The sequence below is a fragment of the Cygnus olor genome, chromosome 21 (assembly GCF_009769625.2).
Source record: "Cygnus olor isolate bCygOlo1 chromosome 21, bCygOlo1.pri.v2, whole genome shotgun sequence".
NCBI lineage: Eukaryota > Metazoa > Chordata > Aves > Anseriformes > Anatidae > Cygnus > Cygnus olor.
In genome coordinates this window covers 4,447,856-4,463,694 of record NC_049189.1, presented here as the reverse complement: position 1 = coordinate 4,463,694, position 15,839 = coordinate 4,447,856, and the positions used below count along the sequence as shown (strand labels likewise).

General features: G+C 46.4%; 1 protein-coding gene across 6 annotated transcripts in view; it reads right to left on the bottom strand.

Annotated features, from left to right (window-relative positions):
- The window catches only part of PIK3CD (phosphatidylinositol-4,5-bisphosphate 3-kinase catalytic subunit delta), a 47,276-nt gene extending 32,291 nt beyond the window's left edge, over positions 1-14,985 (bottom strand). For 3 of the 6 annotated variants that reach the window (XR_005814114.1, XM_040533465.1, XM_040533466.1), the window contains exons 1-2: positions 5,511-6,318; positions 397-512 (exon numbers count right to left, since the gene is read on the bottom strand). The gene's annotated coding sequence lies outside the window, so the exon portion shown is untranslated. Of the gene's footprint in view, positions 1-396; positions 513-5,510; positions 6,785-10,844; positions 11,050-11,224; positions 11,499-14,797 lie in introns of those variants that run through there. The other 3 variants (XM_040533459.1, XM_040533461.1, XM_040533460.1) reach the window with 2 other exon arrangements.
- Between the last annotated feature and the right edge of the window lie 854 nt (positions 14,986-15,839).

Sequence of the window (15,839 nt, the reverse complement as noted above, 5' to 3'; positions counted from 1 at the left end):
TATCCATCTGTGCACAACACATGCAGCTGCTTGTGTGCACAACTCGTGTGTGCAATGCGTGTCTGTGTGCACAACTGTGTGCACAACACATGCATCTGTGTGCACAACTCATGCATCTGTGTGCACAAGGCATGCAGCTGCTTGTGTGCACCTCTTGTGTGTCTGCTTGTGCGCACGACTTGTGTGCACACAACAGGAGATGCCACATGCCCAGCAGAAGTCAATGCTGGCGGCCAACGCATGGTGTGGCAGCCACCAGCCCGACGCAGCTGCCATCATGCACGCAGTGCTGGTAACCGCAGGCAGTGGCTCATTGCTGCAGTGGTTCAAGGGCTAAATACAGGACATGATGCCGAAGGTAGGCCGTGAACACACATGCACAGTAAAACTACTCACAGGGGAGACTGAAAATACTTTGGGATTCACTCCTTCCCAGGGAGGGGCTCCTTGGCGGCCTCAGCCATGCCCCTGCTCTTTCTTCATCTGGAAATGTGTGCAATAAGGCCGGAATCCTGCAGGAGAGGGAACAGAGCACACCTCTATGCTGGGTACCAAGCACAGCCATGCAGGCTCTCCCCCACCCTTCCCCTCCCCAGGCTGTCGTGCAGGTCCCACGGCAGCAGGGAACCCCCCCAGGCTGCACCAGGGCACCCACAAGACCTCCCCCTGCACCAGCACCTCCTGGCCCGTAGGAAATCAGCTGCTCCCCCCGGCAGCAGCAGCTGGGGATACAAATCGTCACCCGTGCTCGCAGACCAATCACTCTCCTCTGTCTCATTAAATTTTCAGCAGCAATTCGATACCCAAAGGCCGCTTGCTCATCTGAAAAAACGCGCCGTGCTTTGGAGCATGGATAATGCAAGATTCGGAACGTGGATCTGTGCTTTGGCCATTTCACTCCCACCCCTGGAAACAAACAGCCTTTGGCCGTGACACGGTCAGGGTTACACATTGCCCCGACCGGTCCTGCAATTTTACGAGTCCCAAAATCACCATTTTTCCTAAAGCTTCCACTGCCGGTGGCATGTGATTAAGGTATAAATTCATTTTTTTTCCATGTTATAATCCAAGAAAAGCTCATTATTCTTGCGATCTGACTCATTTTTTTCCCTGAACATTACTAGTTGGCAGCCCAGGCTATCTGAGCATCAGTACAAAATGTGACTGCCGAAACATTCGTTCTTCAGCTCTGCTCGGATCTACCAGCACGTCTCAACGTGACCTTCTAAAGCTCAGAAACTGCCTATTTCAAATCGGAGCCCCTGACATGTGTTGAAGATATTTTTAACAGACTGTTTACTGGAATTCTGGTTTCTGTTCCGCTTTTTTTTTTTTCCTTCCCCAACAGCTTTTCTCTTCATGCTCTCCAAGTTTCACATATAGGGCCGCACTGAACACTCAGCGGGACGTTTGCCTGCATGGCCTGTGAGAAATGGGACAACAAACTGTAGGGAAGGGAGAAGGGAACTGAAAGTCCAAAAAATAGTTGCAGCCTGCTAGTGTAAGGACCTGAGACCTCCAGGAAGAGCAGACGGGAAGGGTAAGCTGGTTGGGTTTCCTCTGGGTTATTGAGACGCGGTGAAAACGCTGGCCAGAAGGGCTGGTAGTACCCATGCAGCACCTACAGCTCGGCCCTAAGCAGCTCCTAAGCAGCTCCTCACCTAAGCAGCTCACCAAGAACAACAATTGGTCGCTAAAACTGGCACAGGTGTAGCTGTTGGACAACACAAACTGACTTTCATTTTAAAAATTAGTATTTCTCATGCATAAATAAACACTAAAACCCAGCAGGGATATTCTCTCAGGCTGCGTTATAAAGGACACGCACTGCGAGCTGCAGCCAGTAGAAAGGCAAACGGCCAAGAGGGAAGGGTTTTCATACACGCTGCATCACAACTGCAGGTTCTAGGTACAAGTTTCTATGGGATAAGGAGTGCCCAGAACTCCCAGAAGAGGGGAGACTCCCGACAGATGGGGATGAAAATCCCACAGCGCTTGGCTGGGCCCAGGGGCTGCTGCCCGCTATAGATTTACCAACGCCAAACCTAAAGCACAGTTTTCTATTCATCTTTCGACTGTATCACACTTACAATGACTGCTCCATACAAATACCTTCTTTTTACATCCTTTTTCTTCAGCAAAGACTCTTTCAAGCCTTTAGTCTCATCTATCAGCCTTTCATAGCTCTCCTCTCAGCATTTGTCCTTGTGTCCCTTTTCAGGTTGTTTCTTGTCTTTCCTACTCCAGGTACCCCATTCTTGCGCCTTTGCTCTCCTCAGCATTGCTTTACAAACACACATGGTTGGAAACACCAAATATACAGCTCCTAAACATCTCCCTGCCAAATCCCTTCTCTGCACCAACGTGGTGCATGAGAATTCAGCCTGTTTGTAGCCCAGATGAACTGGCTGGTCAGCTTTTAGAGGAAAAGGCAACGGAGGGAGAAAGAGGAGGAGGACAACGACAAGCAGATAACGTGGCCGTGGCACCTTGTTTTTTACAGGATTGCCTGGCAAGAATGCTTTCAACTGCCAAGTGTGCACCTGGAGAGGAAAACACCGTGCCTGCCCTCCTGGGTCATAAGCCACATAGATATTGGCAATTTTAGTAAATAATAACATTTCACTAAATAAATAAATTCAAAATAAATAAATAAAATAAATAAATTTCACTAAATAAATAAAAGTAAATAATAACAGTTCACTGCTTCTGCAGGTGGAGTAATGATAAGCCTAGAAGTACCGTCTCTTATCCTCCACTTACTCAAAAAAAGAAAGAAAAAAAAAAGAAAAAGCCACATTTAATTGCACCACAAAGCAAACAGGAAGCCAGAGCAGTTTTAGGAGAGTTGAAACTATTTGCTCCATGTGGTTAACACTACCAAACAGGCGGGCAACCGCGTTTTTGCATCAGCTATGCAGTTGGTCTGCAAATATGGCTGGTAACTTGCTCATATTTAAAAGTCAAAAGAGCTTTTCTTGGCCACAAGGTCTGAAATAGGATCACAGCCACATGAGGTGTATGACAGTGATCCTCACAGGCTAGCAGAGGCGAGCAGCAGAGCTCGTCTGTACGAGCCACCGGATACATCCCTCGCTGAGAACCGCCCGTGGCCAAACCAAGCAGGGCTCAAGGTTTGAGGATCACCGTTCCTTTTTGCATCTCACATGATGGGGCTCTGGGCTCTAGCACAGTGCTATAGGCTTTTAGTTTTGGGAGGGATTTCTTTAAATCACATATATTTGGGGTGCCTAGGCTCTCTTGCAAACTAGCAGTGTGCATGTTGAATGGAAGCGAGGAGAGTGGAGCCCGGAGCCACGGATGTGCGCAGCCACAGGCTTCCATGTAGTCTCATATTTTGAGCCTTCCAGTCCTCCATCTTCATCACCCAGAGCCTCCACAGCCTTGCTAATTACAATGAACTTCATAAACAGCTTAACACTGCTGTATTTTACAGATATTTATTCAAGCAGGCCACAAAGTAAGAGAGAAGAGGAAGAAGAGACCTTCCTCACTTTGCAAATCTGTGCTAGCTCTCTGAGGAAAGCATGGACTGATCTAAACCAACCGCAGGTCCAAAACTTCCTAAACTTTGTTGGGGAAATTCGGATGTGAATTCACAATTTTAATCAAGCCCTATAGGATTATTCATACGGCAATCAGCTGTGATACACTCACGACAACACGCACAACCTGCTCAATTAGCCAGCAGCATTATCAGAGCAAACACTCATCCCAGGGAAACCAAGCTCTGACCTAGCACTGGGAGCGTGGCAGTGCCAACCTAATTTGACAAATTCCTGTTTGGTAGGAATATAGCACTACTAAAGACATTTACTTTTTATCATTAACGCATTCAGAATACATACTCTTTCAGTTGTGCTGCTTAAAGAGCTTTTGAATGGTATTGCGCTGTCAGCTCTGCACGCCCAGGCTTTTCTTCCTCTGTCCTTAAGAGGAGAAAACCAAGACACAAAAATGAATTGCCCAAAAGTTACCTAAGGGAATGGGGGAAAAATCAAATTACATGTCTGGTATCCTCACCAAAGGACATTTTATCAAGATAGCGTAAATTTACTTGTAAAACATATATACATATAGATATATGTACATATTCAGAGAGTAGAAGAAAAAGAAAAGTGGAGGAAATGGTGACTTAAGTAAATAATCAGGTACAGAGTAATTCAAGCATGCTGGGAGGTGACTGGGTGAGGGGTAGTGCATGCATTGGGACCACTGGCTGGTGGAAATGTGGAGGGACAGACAGTGGTTGCCCAGGAAAGGGAGTGCACAGAGAATTTCCTTGAGGAAGAACAGCACCGTTAGGATACACGGACTCACTGCAGCCAGCGGTGCAAGGACTGGGGGGTGGTAGCCCCGCGTGTTGGTCTCTGGACAGAACAGAAACTAGCAAAAGGCTGTGTTGAATAAAACTGAGAGGAGAAATTCACCAGCACACCTTCTTAAAATGAGGACTAAAACCACCACCTCTCTCTTGAGGTCACTACCACATCTCAGGTTCTCCTTTCCCGCAGCTCAAGTCCCACCAAAACGCCTTGTCCCCTGCTAGGGACAAAGCAGAGGACAAATTCCGGGTGAGGACCCAGCTCCTTGCTGCTGTAGGCTGAACACCTCTGAAGGAAAATGTGGCAGTAATTTCATAGCTTGGACTTTGGGTCAGCTGACTGCATGGTGGTTTTAATAGGAAATGATTGTGTTTTTTTTCAAGAACAAGGCCACAGTTTGCTTGTTGTTATTGTCACAAAAGAGCTATTTTGGAGCAGAAAGCCATGGCAGAGCCTCGGCATGTTTTTTCTCTTTGTCTGATGGACATGCTCGCAAATGAAAAATCCATAAAGTGAAATCTTCCCACGAGCTGTATTAGGAGCTGATGGTGAATTGTTAGGGGGTGGGATTCAAGGACTCAAGCAGCCTGTTTGTTCAAAGAGATTTTGAAAGAGTGTCAAAGCCTGGGACTGTCTGAATGACAGAGAAGGGGGAGAACGACGACAAAGATGCTCAGCTCACTTGCTGAAGGCCAGAATGGCATATTTAGGTGTCCTTGCCCAAATAAAAATACTGTTTGATTTGTGTGACTACGCATTTCAATGAAGGACATCGCGGACTTGAGAACAACACATTCCTCCATGAGTTCCCCATAAATATTTATGGAGGAAAATCGAGCAACAAGAACTGACCTGAGTTAGCTAAAGCAAAGAGCTCAGACTCTATCTTGGTCATCAGCTGAAGCCCAGGACTTCAAAAGGAGAAAAGCCCCTGGAGGCAGTTCTCCTTAGGAGGATATTGAAATGAACCAGGAGGCTTCGTTTGACACCTCCTTAGTTGTAACTTTGAAATTCCAATGAAGAGACAACATCTGAGCATGTCAAAGTATTGTGTTAAGGAAAAAGCAAATTCACTTAATTTTTGGTGGTGCAAGCAGTACAAGATCCCAGAGAACAGAGGGGAAGGTATTAGTTAAATGCTAGACAGGAGGAGATGCTACTGACCCAGTTCTGTGAGATACAGGAGGCTCCGGCTACATCGAGGATACAGTTTGGGTTACCGACTGCAAAAATAAAGCACAACAGAACACAAAAGCAAACCAACACCACTAAAACAACAACAAACAAAATGACACACTACAAAATCCCAAGACTTAACGCTTTCAAGGACAAGACCTGGCACAAGGACTCACGTTCTACTCCTCGTACTGGCACTGGTGCCGTGGCCTTTAATAAGTTGTTTCACCTGTTTCTCTGCATGCAGAATACAGATAACTTTACTTCCGCGTTTCACAGGGCATTTGGTGAAGCTTTGTTGTTTGTACAAGTCATCTGAGGTCTTTAGCTGGTGGTGCTACAGAAGTTCAAAGCATCGGCATCAACACAAAATATTGTTTATTTCTTTATCGCTTCAAAACCTAATTGCATACATACACACAGCATTTCCCCCCCACCAAGGAATGCCTCTCAAAAACTCACTTCTGGTGAAGATGTTTTTTGATACAAGACCAAAATAAGTCCAACAGAAATCTACGGAGGCTACGTCCCTTTTCTCACAATTCAGGAGTGACAAACAACTTTCCTCTTCTTGTTCTGCAACACATTTTCTTGGGAGTATTTCTTTTTGCAGAAAGTAAGTGATCTATAAAACCACAAATTTCCATTATGAGTTATAACTGCCTGCTTAACTTAACCACGCTATTTAATCTTGAAATTACTGTTGGGGGATTCTGGATCCTTTCCTTTGCTATCAGAAGAAAAGCAGCACCCGGTCTTCCTACAAGCAGAAGTCCAATTTAATTTCACAACTGCTGGGTACTCAAAAATATAAAACTGGACTTCGGTGATAAAGCCATACCATTAAAAACTTTCACCTTCCTAGTTTTGGAATTTTAGCGGTCTTTAATAACAGTTTCCCAGCAAGACCGGATCTTGCAGACCTCTGTGTGGGTGGCTGTCTGCACGCTGAAGGCAGATGCAGGTGCCTGCCTGCACTAAATATTTTGCACAAACTCATGACTTTGTTATGTTTGGGTGGTTTTTATTTGCTTGGTTTTATTTGATGTTTAAAGCGTGTATTCCAAATTAAGCACCGTTCAGAAACCAAATAAATTCGCTCCGTAATAAACAGAATATACGTATCATGTTACAAAACGAGATGGATGCCAGTGAGAAATGCTTTAAGAATTTTAACAGCCACCTGAAAAATCACTTAAGTGTCAGGACTAAGCAGCAAAGGGCACTGCATGAGTCATCAACGGCAACAAGGAGAAAAGGAATGTGAAGAGAGAATTTTTTCTTTTTCCTCCAAAAATGAGAGCTGGCTTTCGCTTAAAAAAAAAAAAAAAGTCTTATTTTTACTGTTAGCAGATTAAAATTTCCATTTATGAACAGGGGAATTTCCACCTGAGGCAAATCGGTGAAGAGTCATTTACATAGCCAGAGGTAAAACCACAGCTTTTACCCTGGGAACAGTGTCGAAGGAAAAACAGTCTCTTTCTGGTATGAGGAAAGTGCAAAAATTTTGTCCTCTAATTTTGGTCCAAAAATAGATAATGTTTGTTTTTATTACGTCTTTAAAAATACTTACAAAGAAGAGAAGATGTATTTCACAGAAGCAAACATTCCAGCCAGCCTAAACCCAACTGGGACTGGGAAACTGTACCGGGTAAGCACTGACTACATTAAGCTCTTACATTATAACTACAAGGGCGAGTGTGCCTCTCAAAATAAAAAGCTTCACTGTTTATTATTACTGTTTCATCATTTAAAACGTGGCAGCAGCCAGTGTTTGAGTCAGGCTGGGAGCACCAGCAGGATGCATTTCTGCAGCTAACTCTGCTGCCTTGGAGGATCCTTGCAGGTCTCCCCCTGCCCTTTTCCACGACACCGGCTGCGCTGCGAACTCACTGCCTTCGTTTCCCTCTCGGGCTGGAAGGAAGAGCAGTGCTGAGCACTGGATCAGTTAAGAGATTAGTGTTTGCGATGTGCAAATTACAACATCTGATACCGTACTGGACTGTTTTGCGTGGTACTCTCACATCTTCTACCCGGCAATGCACAGGCTGATACTACGAACTTGGGCTGCTGAAAAACAATCATGGTAATATTTTCTAAGCAACCTGGGCAGCTTGTTACAATGGAACTTTATACTCTTCTGCCTTTTTTCCCTCCTTGTGCAGTGCTGTTTTTCCCCTCCCCGTTCACAAAATTCAGGCTCAAAAAGACCAAGCAGCTCCCCAACACAGGGCTGAACCAGACCAGCCCCCATGCAATGCCAGCACATGGCCCTTCCTCACGATGGACACTGCGGTTCTCTGGAGCTTATGGGTTTTAAAAGAGCAACATTTGGGGACGCCTAACAGAAAAAAAAATAATAAAACAGAAGAGTATTTTTTCCTGGTATTTTCTTAGTATAAACATTTTTTTGCTGTCTTTATTGTTGTTTTCTTGCTATCTCCACAGAAAAAGCGAAGAATACCGCCAACTAGCAAAGTCTTTAAAATCAGTCACCTAAAATGGGAGTCTAGGGAGCCTACTGGTGGGGAATGGCCATCACAAAAGGTCTCCACCAGCCTCAAACCAAAGCCATCTGCCCCAGCACGGAGATGAGCAGCGCATCGCAGCCTGAAGGAAGGGTCCCCCAGGACGTGGTTAGCTTTTGCACCCCGTTCACCCTCTTCCTGAGATCCACGAGACAACAGTTAGCATCACGCTGCCGCGCTGGGTGGAAAAGCATGCACGTGACACCTGGCAAGCACAAACGAAGAGATGAACAGCATGCAAAACAGCAAAGCACGACACGCAGAAAGTGAATTTTACATAAGCATTGTGTCTAAGCTATTGACAAAAAACCCAACTCACTCCCACTCTTAGACCACATCCTTTCGGGTCATCAGGAATTTTTATCAATAGTTGCAGAGTTTGCTGTTCTCCGGGACTTAATTGAGTAAAATAATATAAAAAGGGAGATTCTTCAGCAAAAATCGTGCGTCATTGTGTTTTGCAGGCTGTGTGTTGCACATACAAGACAAAAGGTCCTCATCCCCACTGCGGCTTTTCAGAGCCCAAGCACTGCCCTTCTGGTTGCTTGTCTTCCCTCAGCACCCATGAAACAGTTAAACAGATTTTTTTTAAAAATCTACTTCCTTCAAGTTTCCTGGAAGATCATGCTGCACAGTTATCAAGGCCTAAGTCAAGGAAAATACTTGAAAATTAAGGAAAAAAAAGTCCCACCCATTTCACTGGTGTTTTAGCTGAATCTAGCACATTAAATAAATAACCCACTCCTAAACACACAATAAAATTGTCCATATTGGTCAGCAACACTGAATATTAATTCAACTATTAAATCAATTGAATGATGGCAGTTTCCGCATGCAGAAATTAATTCCTTACGAAGAAAGGCTTGCAGTCCATCTTCATATTTGTACTCTGTATAGCTGTGAGTAATGGGGCTTTGACTATGCAATTTCTCCATTTTAACAGAAGAACAGCAACGTACCACAAATTATCCCTATTATATTATTACCCTAATATTAAATGATATTAAATTTTATTATTACCCCAATGATACTAAATTACCCCAACATTATTATTACCTATAAACCTTTTTATATCCAACTACTCAGCTATTCGGTTGGAAAATTATAAAGATCTTAGCCTGAATTTGATGCAATTTTATTTCCACCTGCTCCCTGACAGCCAGCTTCTGCATTAGCATGACAAGCACAGAGCAGCTCACACCCCTGCCACCTATCCCTTTTGAACAGGAAAAATTTCAAGATAAAATGTTCGTCTTATCGAGGCTGCCTGAAAGTTCCCTTTCTAACTCATCTCTGCTGTAAGCCTGTTCTGCGCCACCTCAAAGACCTTAAATCCAGCTTTCCCCCGGCTCCAGGGGCAGCAAATCGTCAGAGAAGCAACAAAACAGCACCCGCAGCCTGTGATGCTGGCGGGAGCTCAGCAAGATAATATTGCTTTGAGTTTCCTATTTTATTTCCTCGTTACCTGCAACAGGAAAAAACTCAACCTTTCATTTCCTTCCTCCTGCCTACTTGCTGTGTAATGTTTTGAGCAACTGAGATAAATTAGCTAGAGTCAGGAGCCAGATTTTCAATTTACTCTTTTTTTCCGAAGGCTCTGGTTAGAAAGACACAGGACAACGTCTCCTGGGTAAAACAAGAAGGTGGCAGGGGTAAGAGGAGGATGGTAACAGGCACACACAGTTAGCAGAGCTCCCAAGCAGCAAGAGATGTGATGCTTGGCTGCCTACAGGAAAAAAAGAGGCACCGTGTTGCCAAAAGGGAGACAGGTTGTGCCACTGAGATCATCCACAACCGTGGCAAGGTGAGCCTTTCAGAATCAAGCTTGGAAATTGAATGGAAAAAAATGATTTCATTCATGCAGCCTCCTTCCATCAGCACCAGCTTTGTGGGTACGAACATACCACGTGCAGCATGGTAATATCACCAGAGCACGATGCCACACCACACTGCTTTGCGTGACTTTGAGAATGACATGATCCCACTGAATGAATGTTCCCACTGAAGATGCTAGGCAATGTGGAAACCACATGAAAACGCAGACCAGACACCATTTCCAGTACCAAATTAGGGGATGTAGCTTCTTTGCCATGCCCTGAGCCTAAAACTCTACTTCTAGAAAGAAAAGCTTTGAAAGAATTAGCAGCAAGGAACAAGGCACCACAAAAGGGAACTATTACATCTCCTTCGGTGTCAGCAGAGCAGAGTTTCTCCTCGCAGGAGCACCAGGAGCGCCCATGCCTCTGGTATGGTTCTCTACTTGCCAGATGTGAGGCTCACCAAGCAGATGCCCAGTGGGTCAGCAAACCTCAGCACGACGCCCCGAGGAACCCCTGGTGGTGGCATTTCCTGGCAGCCGCTGCGGTGAGCGCCCACCACCCACCTGCTTGTCTGGCAGGTTCCTTTGGGATGCCCTGGGGAGACAAGATGCTTGCTCAACCCCCTGAAGCAAAGCTTGCAAAGAAAATGGGCCTTGAAAGACGTTTCCTCCCCAGCCCCAAAAGCCCCCAACAAAAATACACCTAGCTACTGCACACGTGATCCCTTTTGTGGCAAAAGCAAAAGAAATTCACAAGCCCTTCGACACTAAAAATACATCCTTCCTCCTCCTCAGACTTCTCCTTTCACAGAAACATTTCTCTTTCTGTGCCATTTCCCAGCCTGCTGCCCTCGTCTCACACCAGCTCCCACCCCAGAGCCAGACAAACGCCCTTCCACAACACACAGCTCCCGATGAAGCCATATGGGCTTTTAATAACGCGCCATTACAGCCCCAGCCACAGCACCCACTTACGGGCCATGCGGTGCTAGCAGGTCGTGCCCCGACTACTCCTCCACGTGCATTATTCATTCACCATTTCTCTCTTCCTCCGATCTGTTATCGATTGCTGCCGCTTACTCCCGTGCACTCTGCCAGTGAATTCCCCGTGTCGGGAGGTGGGGGGAATGGAGGCTGCTTTCTGCTTGCAAAACACCAGTCTGCTTCTCCCTGTGTCTACCTAAATAGCCGTGTGACAAACTTCAGATCAGCAAATGGCAAAATAAATAAATAAATAAATAAATAAATAAGGCAAACAACCCCTCAAAATCCACACCTGATCTTGTTTTTCTACTGCTGAATCAGAGCCACAGAGACTTGCAACACACGTTGCAAGAGGAGGGATGCACAAGTACCTGCATCTGGTTGCATTTCCCAGTATGGCTGAGCTCTTGTCCCCCCCAGGCTCCTGTCTTCACCCAACCTTTGTCTTCCTTCCTCTCTCAAAACAGACACCACGAGCATGTTCGGTAGTGATGGGATACACAGCGCAATCCAGAGCATCACTGCATTTCTCCCTACTCCTCTTGCTTGAACCTCTTTTGTGAGGTCCTGCTGGAAAGGAAGGCAGCTCCAAGTCTACTCCGTTCACAGGTGACAACAAATAATGGCATTCGAAATCCTGCTATGCTGCAAGGAAATAAAGATGAGAACACCTGAAAAACTTGCACAGAAAAGAGCGCTCACAGGGCAAAGTCTTCCCCTTCAGGAACTCTAGAGAGAGCAAATGGCCACCCATGGGACAATCAAACCTTGACGAATTTTTTCTTCACCTTCTTGATGGTCAGCGTCTCCAGCTTGTCAATAGATGGTCGTGCCTGCTGCCTTGGCTCTGCTTTGGAGCCCTTGTAGCTACAAGCTCGTGTGGGCAAGCATGTCCTGGCAGTTCTGCCCACACCTGAATTAGCAAAGAGTGAGCAGAGCCCCCTGAACAATGCTTAAACCATCTGGCTTCAGGGGAAAGTGGTCTTCCTGCATGCTGACAGCATCAGGAGAGACGCTGGGTATGAATTGTCCAGTGGTACTCCCTATTTACTCCCTTGGGATCTGTCTTATATCAGAAAAATAAAGCTGTTCACACCGATTCTCTTATGTCACAGAAAAAAAAATAGAGGAAGAGGACATGAAGAAAAAAAAAGGCAAAAAAAAAAAGCACAGCAGAACTGATTCTGAACATGATGTTTTTCTCTGCTGTGAATGAGGAGTCAGCAGCCCTGATTGCATGTGTGCAAATTCCCCCAAAGTTTCCCTGAAACTTTCCATTACAGAGAGGCAGCAGAGCTCTAGTAAAGATGGCCATCAATTTTATGCTGATACTTGTTTATTTACTTCAGTGAAGATACATCTGTTAGATCTTATCGCCAGTGACTGAGTCACCCACTGCTACATACGTGCAGTTGATTCTCCCTAAGGAAGGGAGCAGATCAGCAGTTCTCCACACTACAAGTGCTCAGAAGTCATCTGGCTGCAACGGATCTTCACCCTACAGTGCTTTTCCACCCGTTCTAGCTGTTGCCCTAAGTGAAGAACAATGTCCTGGTGGGAGAAGTGGGAATCGCCCGCTGATGGGCTGTTTCCTTTAAAGCACAACACAGCTGCAGCTTTTACGTTACCTGCAAGCTTACAAAAAATCTGCTCAGGTTATGTAGGAACAGATCTCTGCAGGAGATTGTATAGAGCCCAGTGAGAGACCAGACAGATGCAGCTCTCCAGGAGGAGGAGAGAACTTCTGCTAAATCCTAGACAGATGTACCTGGGAGATGTGGTGAGACACAAATCCAGGAAGATAATGACTCCAGGAATTTATCTGAAAGGCATGAATGGGCATCACCACGAAAGCTCCAGTGACAAAGTCACATTCAGCACAGTCTGCACTCAGCCTCTAGACTCCCTGCTAAATCTGATTAACTGCAGCCTTGTATCGCAGTAGACACCTCGGCCCACAAAGCACAGACCACAGCATTACAGTGCAAGAATCATTCATACGGCTGCTGGCGCCTCTGGAGGGAACTGTAAAAGAGGAGAAGAAAATTAAATCTTAATGGAAGCCTGTTCCTGTCATTTGGGAACCAGCACTACCAGCAGGCTGGCCAGCTCCTTTACAGTCCAGATCAGATGCAGAAAAGCAGGCAACCCTTCTCTTGCTTAGCAAACATTTGCACAAGCTGCTTCTGCCTCGCCTTGTATCATTGGTCAGAGCGGGTACCACCAGTAACAGTAGTTGAGATCGAGCCATGGCAATGGCATTTATCTGCAGGAGTCTGATGGGAGCCAAGGGTGGGCAATTTAAACGTGATGTCCCTTCCATCCTTGCCCTGCTCTAATCTGCATGCAAAGCTCATAGGTTAATTTTCCACCTCTCTCCCCAGCAGCTGATTAAAGGGGCATCTTATCCAATTCCCCTTCCTTTTCTAGCTCCAATTGAGTCCTATCTGTCCACGCTTTGGCAGCTGTTTTTCTCCTCCATTCCCGCCCATTTGCCTGCTGTTGTCTTGCTAATTATTTTTACAAGGCTCAGTAATTGATGCAATTTTCCTCATTTTTCATCTCCTTCCTCCAGCACTGTCTGGCAAACGAGGAACTCCACAAGCAGCTGTGCTCAGTTGGCTGCCCATCCGCCTCCTGCAGAGGGGAGCCATCGCCAGAACAAGCCTTTGAGACTCAGTCCTCTATTTACTTTCCTCTGGACTCTGTAGCCATCACCCACAGGAGCTGCATTCAAAGTCACTTAGCATCATGTGAGCAAACCGAGGGTCTGATGTCACGAGTAAAAGCAGTGGCTCAGAAAAACCCATACGTACGCGCTGTGCCTTGAGCCAGTTATCTGCAGCCATCTAGCTCCGTACCTCACCATTTTTTAGCTTCTAAAGAATTTATCTTTTGACTCACTGCCAGACAAAGCAGCAACACTGATTTCACAAGAAAAATAGCCTCTCGTTCTACACCAATCGCACTGACTTAAGCGCAGGACTGCTTGTACCTTTCTCTAGGGCGCGTGGCATCGAGCGAGAACGCAGATCAGATACCAAAGTGAACGTGGTATTCCTAGTACCATATGGTACAGCAACTCCCTCAGCCCTACAGGTTATTCATTTACTGAAGATGAATTATGGATTTCACCAGAGTGAGTAGAGACTTACAGATGTTAAATCTGTGGGAAACAAACAAAAAAATGTTTTCAAACAACGTTGGTAAGGAGCCCTGTTCAGGAAAGGACTCTGCTAACGGCTGACTCGAGCAGGACACCTCATGGTGCAGTTCCTTCATCCAAGAGATGTCCTAGAAATACCTTTTTTTTTCATGTTTTGCCTTCTTTGATGGTCCAACATACCATTTCCCCTTCTGGTAGGAGAGTAACAGTAGAGAGAGGAATTACACCGACAGCAGAGTTCCTAATGCAACTTCTTGGTATGCTGTGAATACCAATCTGAAAACCACAAGTCTCACAACTTTCAGGTTTTTGCGAACTGTTAGGAATTGCTGCCTGGCTCGCAGTTTGGGAATCCCTTCTCTGAGCAGTTTGCCATTGCCCAGCCTTTGTACAAGCTGCTAAATGCCCGAGGTCATGGTAAGGTAAGGCAACCTGTAAATGTTCAAACAAGACGCTTGCTCATTTTGCATACTGGGCTGCATTTTTTTTCTAACATAAAAACCCAAATGCTGCAGGATTCAGCACTGGTGGTTCATCTTTCAGCATTATTCTGACACTGACTACCTCTGACTATCCCAGGATGCCAAAGGATAGGGCAAATTCTAGTTCTGCCCATCCAAGAGCAACTCGGGAAGACAACTGCCAAAGAGGAAAGTGCCCGGACAGTTCTGCTGCAGTCGCACCGAGCTGAGCAGTGAGTTTCTGCAGAGCATGCGTGTACCACAGCATCACCTCCCTCAGAGAGCTGCTTCTCTGGTACACAGCAGCAGGATCTCACCCAGAGAAACACGTAAGCACGTGGTGCCTATTCCAGAGCCAGCTCCAGATCTCTTGCAAGCATCACCGGAGGCTTCTTCCAGCCTTCTAACCTCCACCCCGTCCTCCCTTGCAGCTTGTTGTTTCAAAGAGCAGTGGTGTGAAAAAACAGGAAGCCATGCAGAGGAGAGAGAGAATACAGATTGAGGCACGAAACTGCAGCAGCAACAGCTCCCCCCACACACACACACCCCACCCCCTCTTCCCTTCCCACCCCCTTACCACAGGCCATGCTTTGGGTGAGAAACGCCGTGCTTGCTCTTGACGGGAAACCGGTTACGGAGCCGCATGGCCGGAGAGCCACTGCGGGAGGGGAAATCCAGCAGCGTGGAGGGAAGTGCTTCTCTGCTCGGCAGGTCTCGAGGGAAGGAGGTGGGAGTGTAGCTGGTGTCAAGAGAGCCAGACAAAGCCATAGGCTGTGGGGTATCGGGGGCTCCTCGTACATCTGCTGCGCTGTCGGCACAAGTCCTAGCACCTGCTGTCCACTCCTGTGTGGCAGGAAAGGCAGGACGGAGCACGAACGGCTCCCACTTCTGCACTTTCCTCTTTGGGAGGCCATGCTGTGGGGAGGCTGGAGCAGAAAACAGATTGCAGGGGGTGCACGACACCCAGAGCATCAGAGCTGTGGGAGCTGTACTTACCTCCCTCCAGACAAAGCATGATCCCGTACATCTCCCTCCCAGAGCTCCCTTGTTGCCCTCATTCCCCCGGGAACTGGGATTGATCCTTTCTTCCCCTTCCCTCCTCCAACAAATTTCACCACAACTCTTGGAGGCCAAAGAGGGATTTTTGAAGAAGGGGAGATCTAAGACTCAGCTGCTGTCCATTTGTCCATTTTAGAGCTTCTGCAGTAGGCCACTAACAGATATGGGCTGCTTTTGAAAGCATCGCTCTCTTCGTAGATTGGATGGGGCTTTCTTGGTCCCTGGCTGGCTTTGGGAGGTAATGCAAAATCATTCTTGCTCTGAAAGTCCCAGGGCCACAGAGTAAAAGGAACAGGTCAA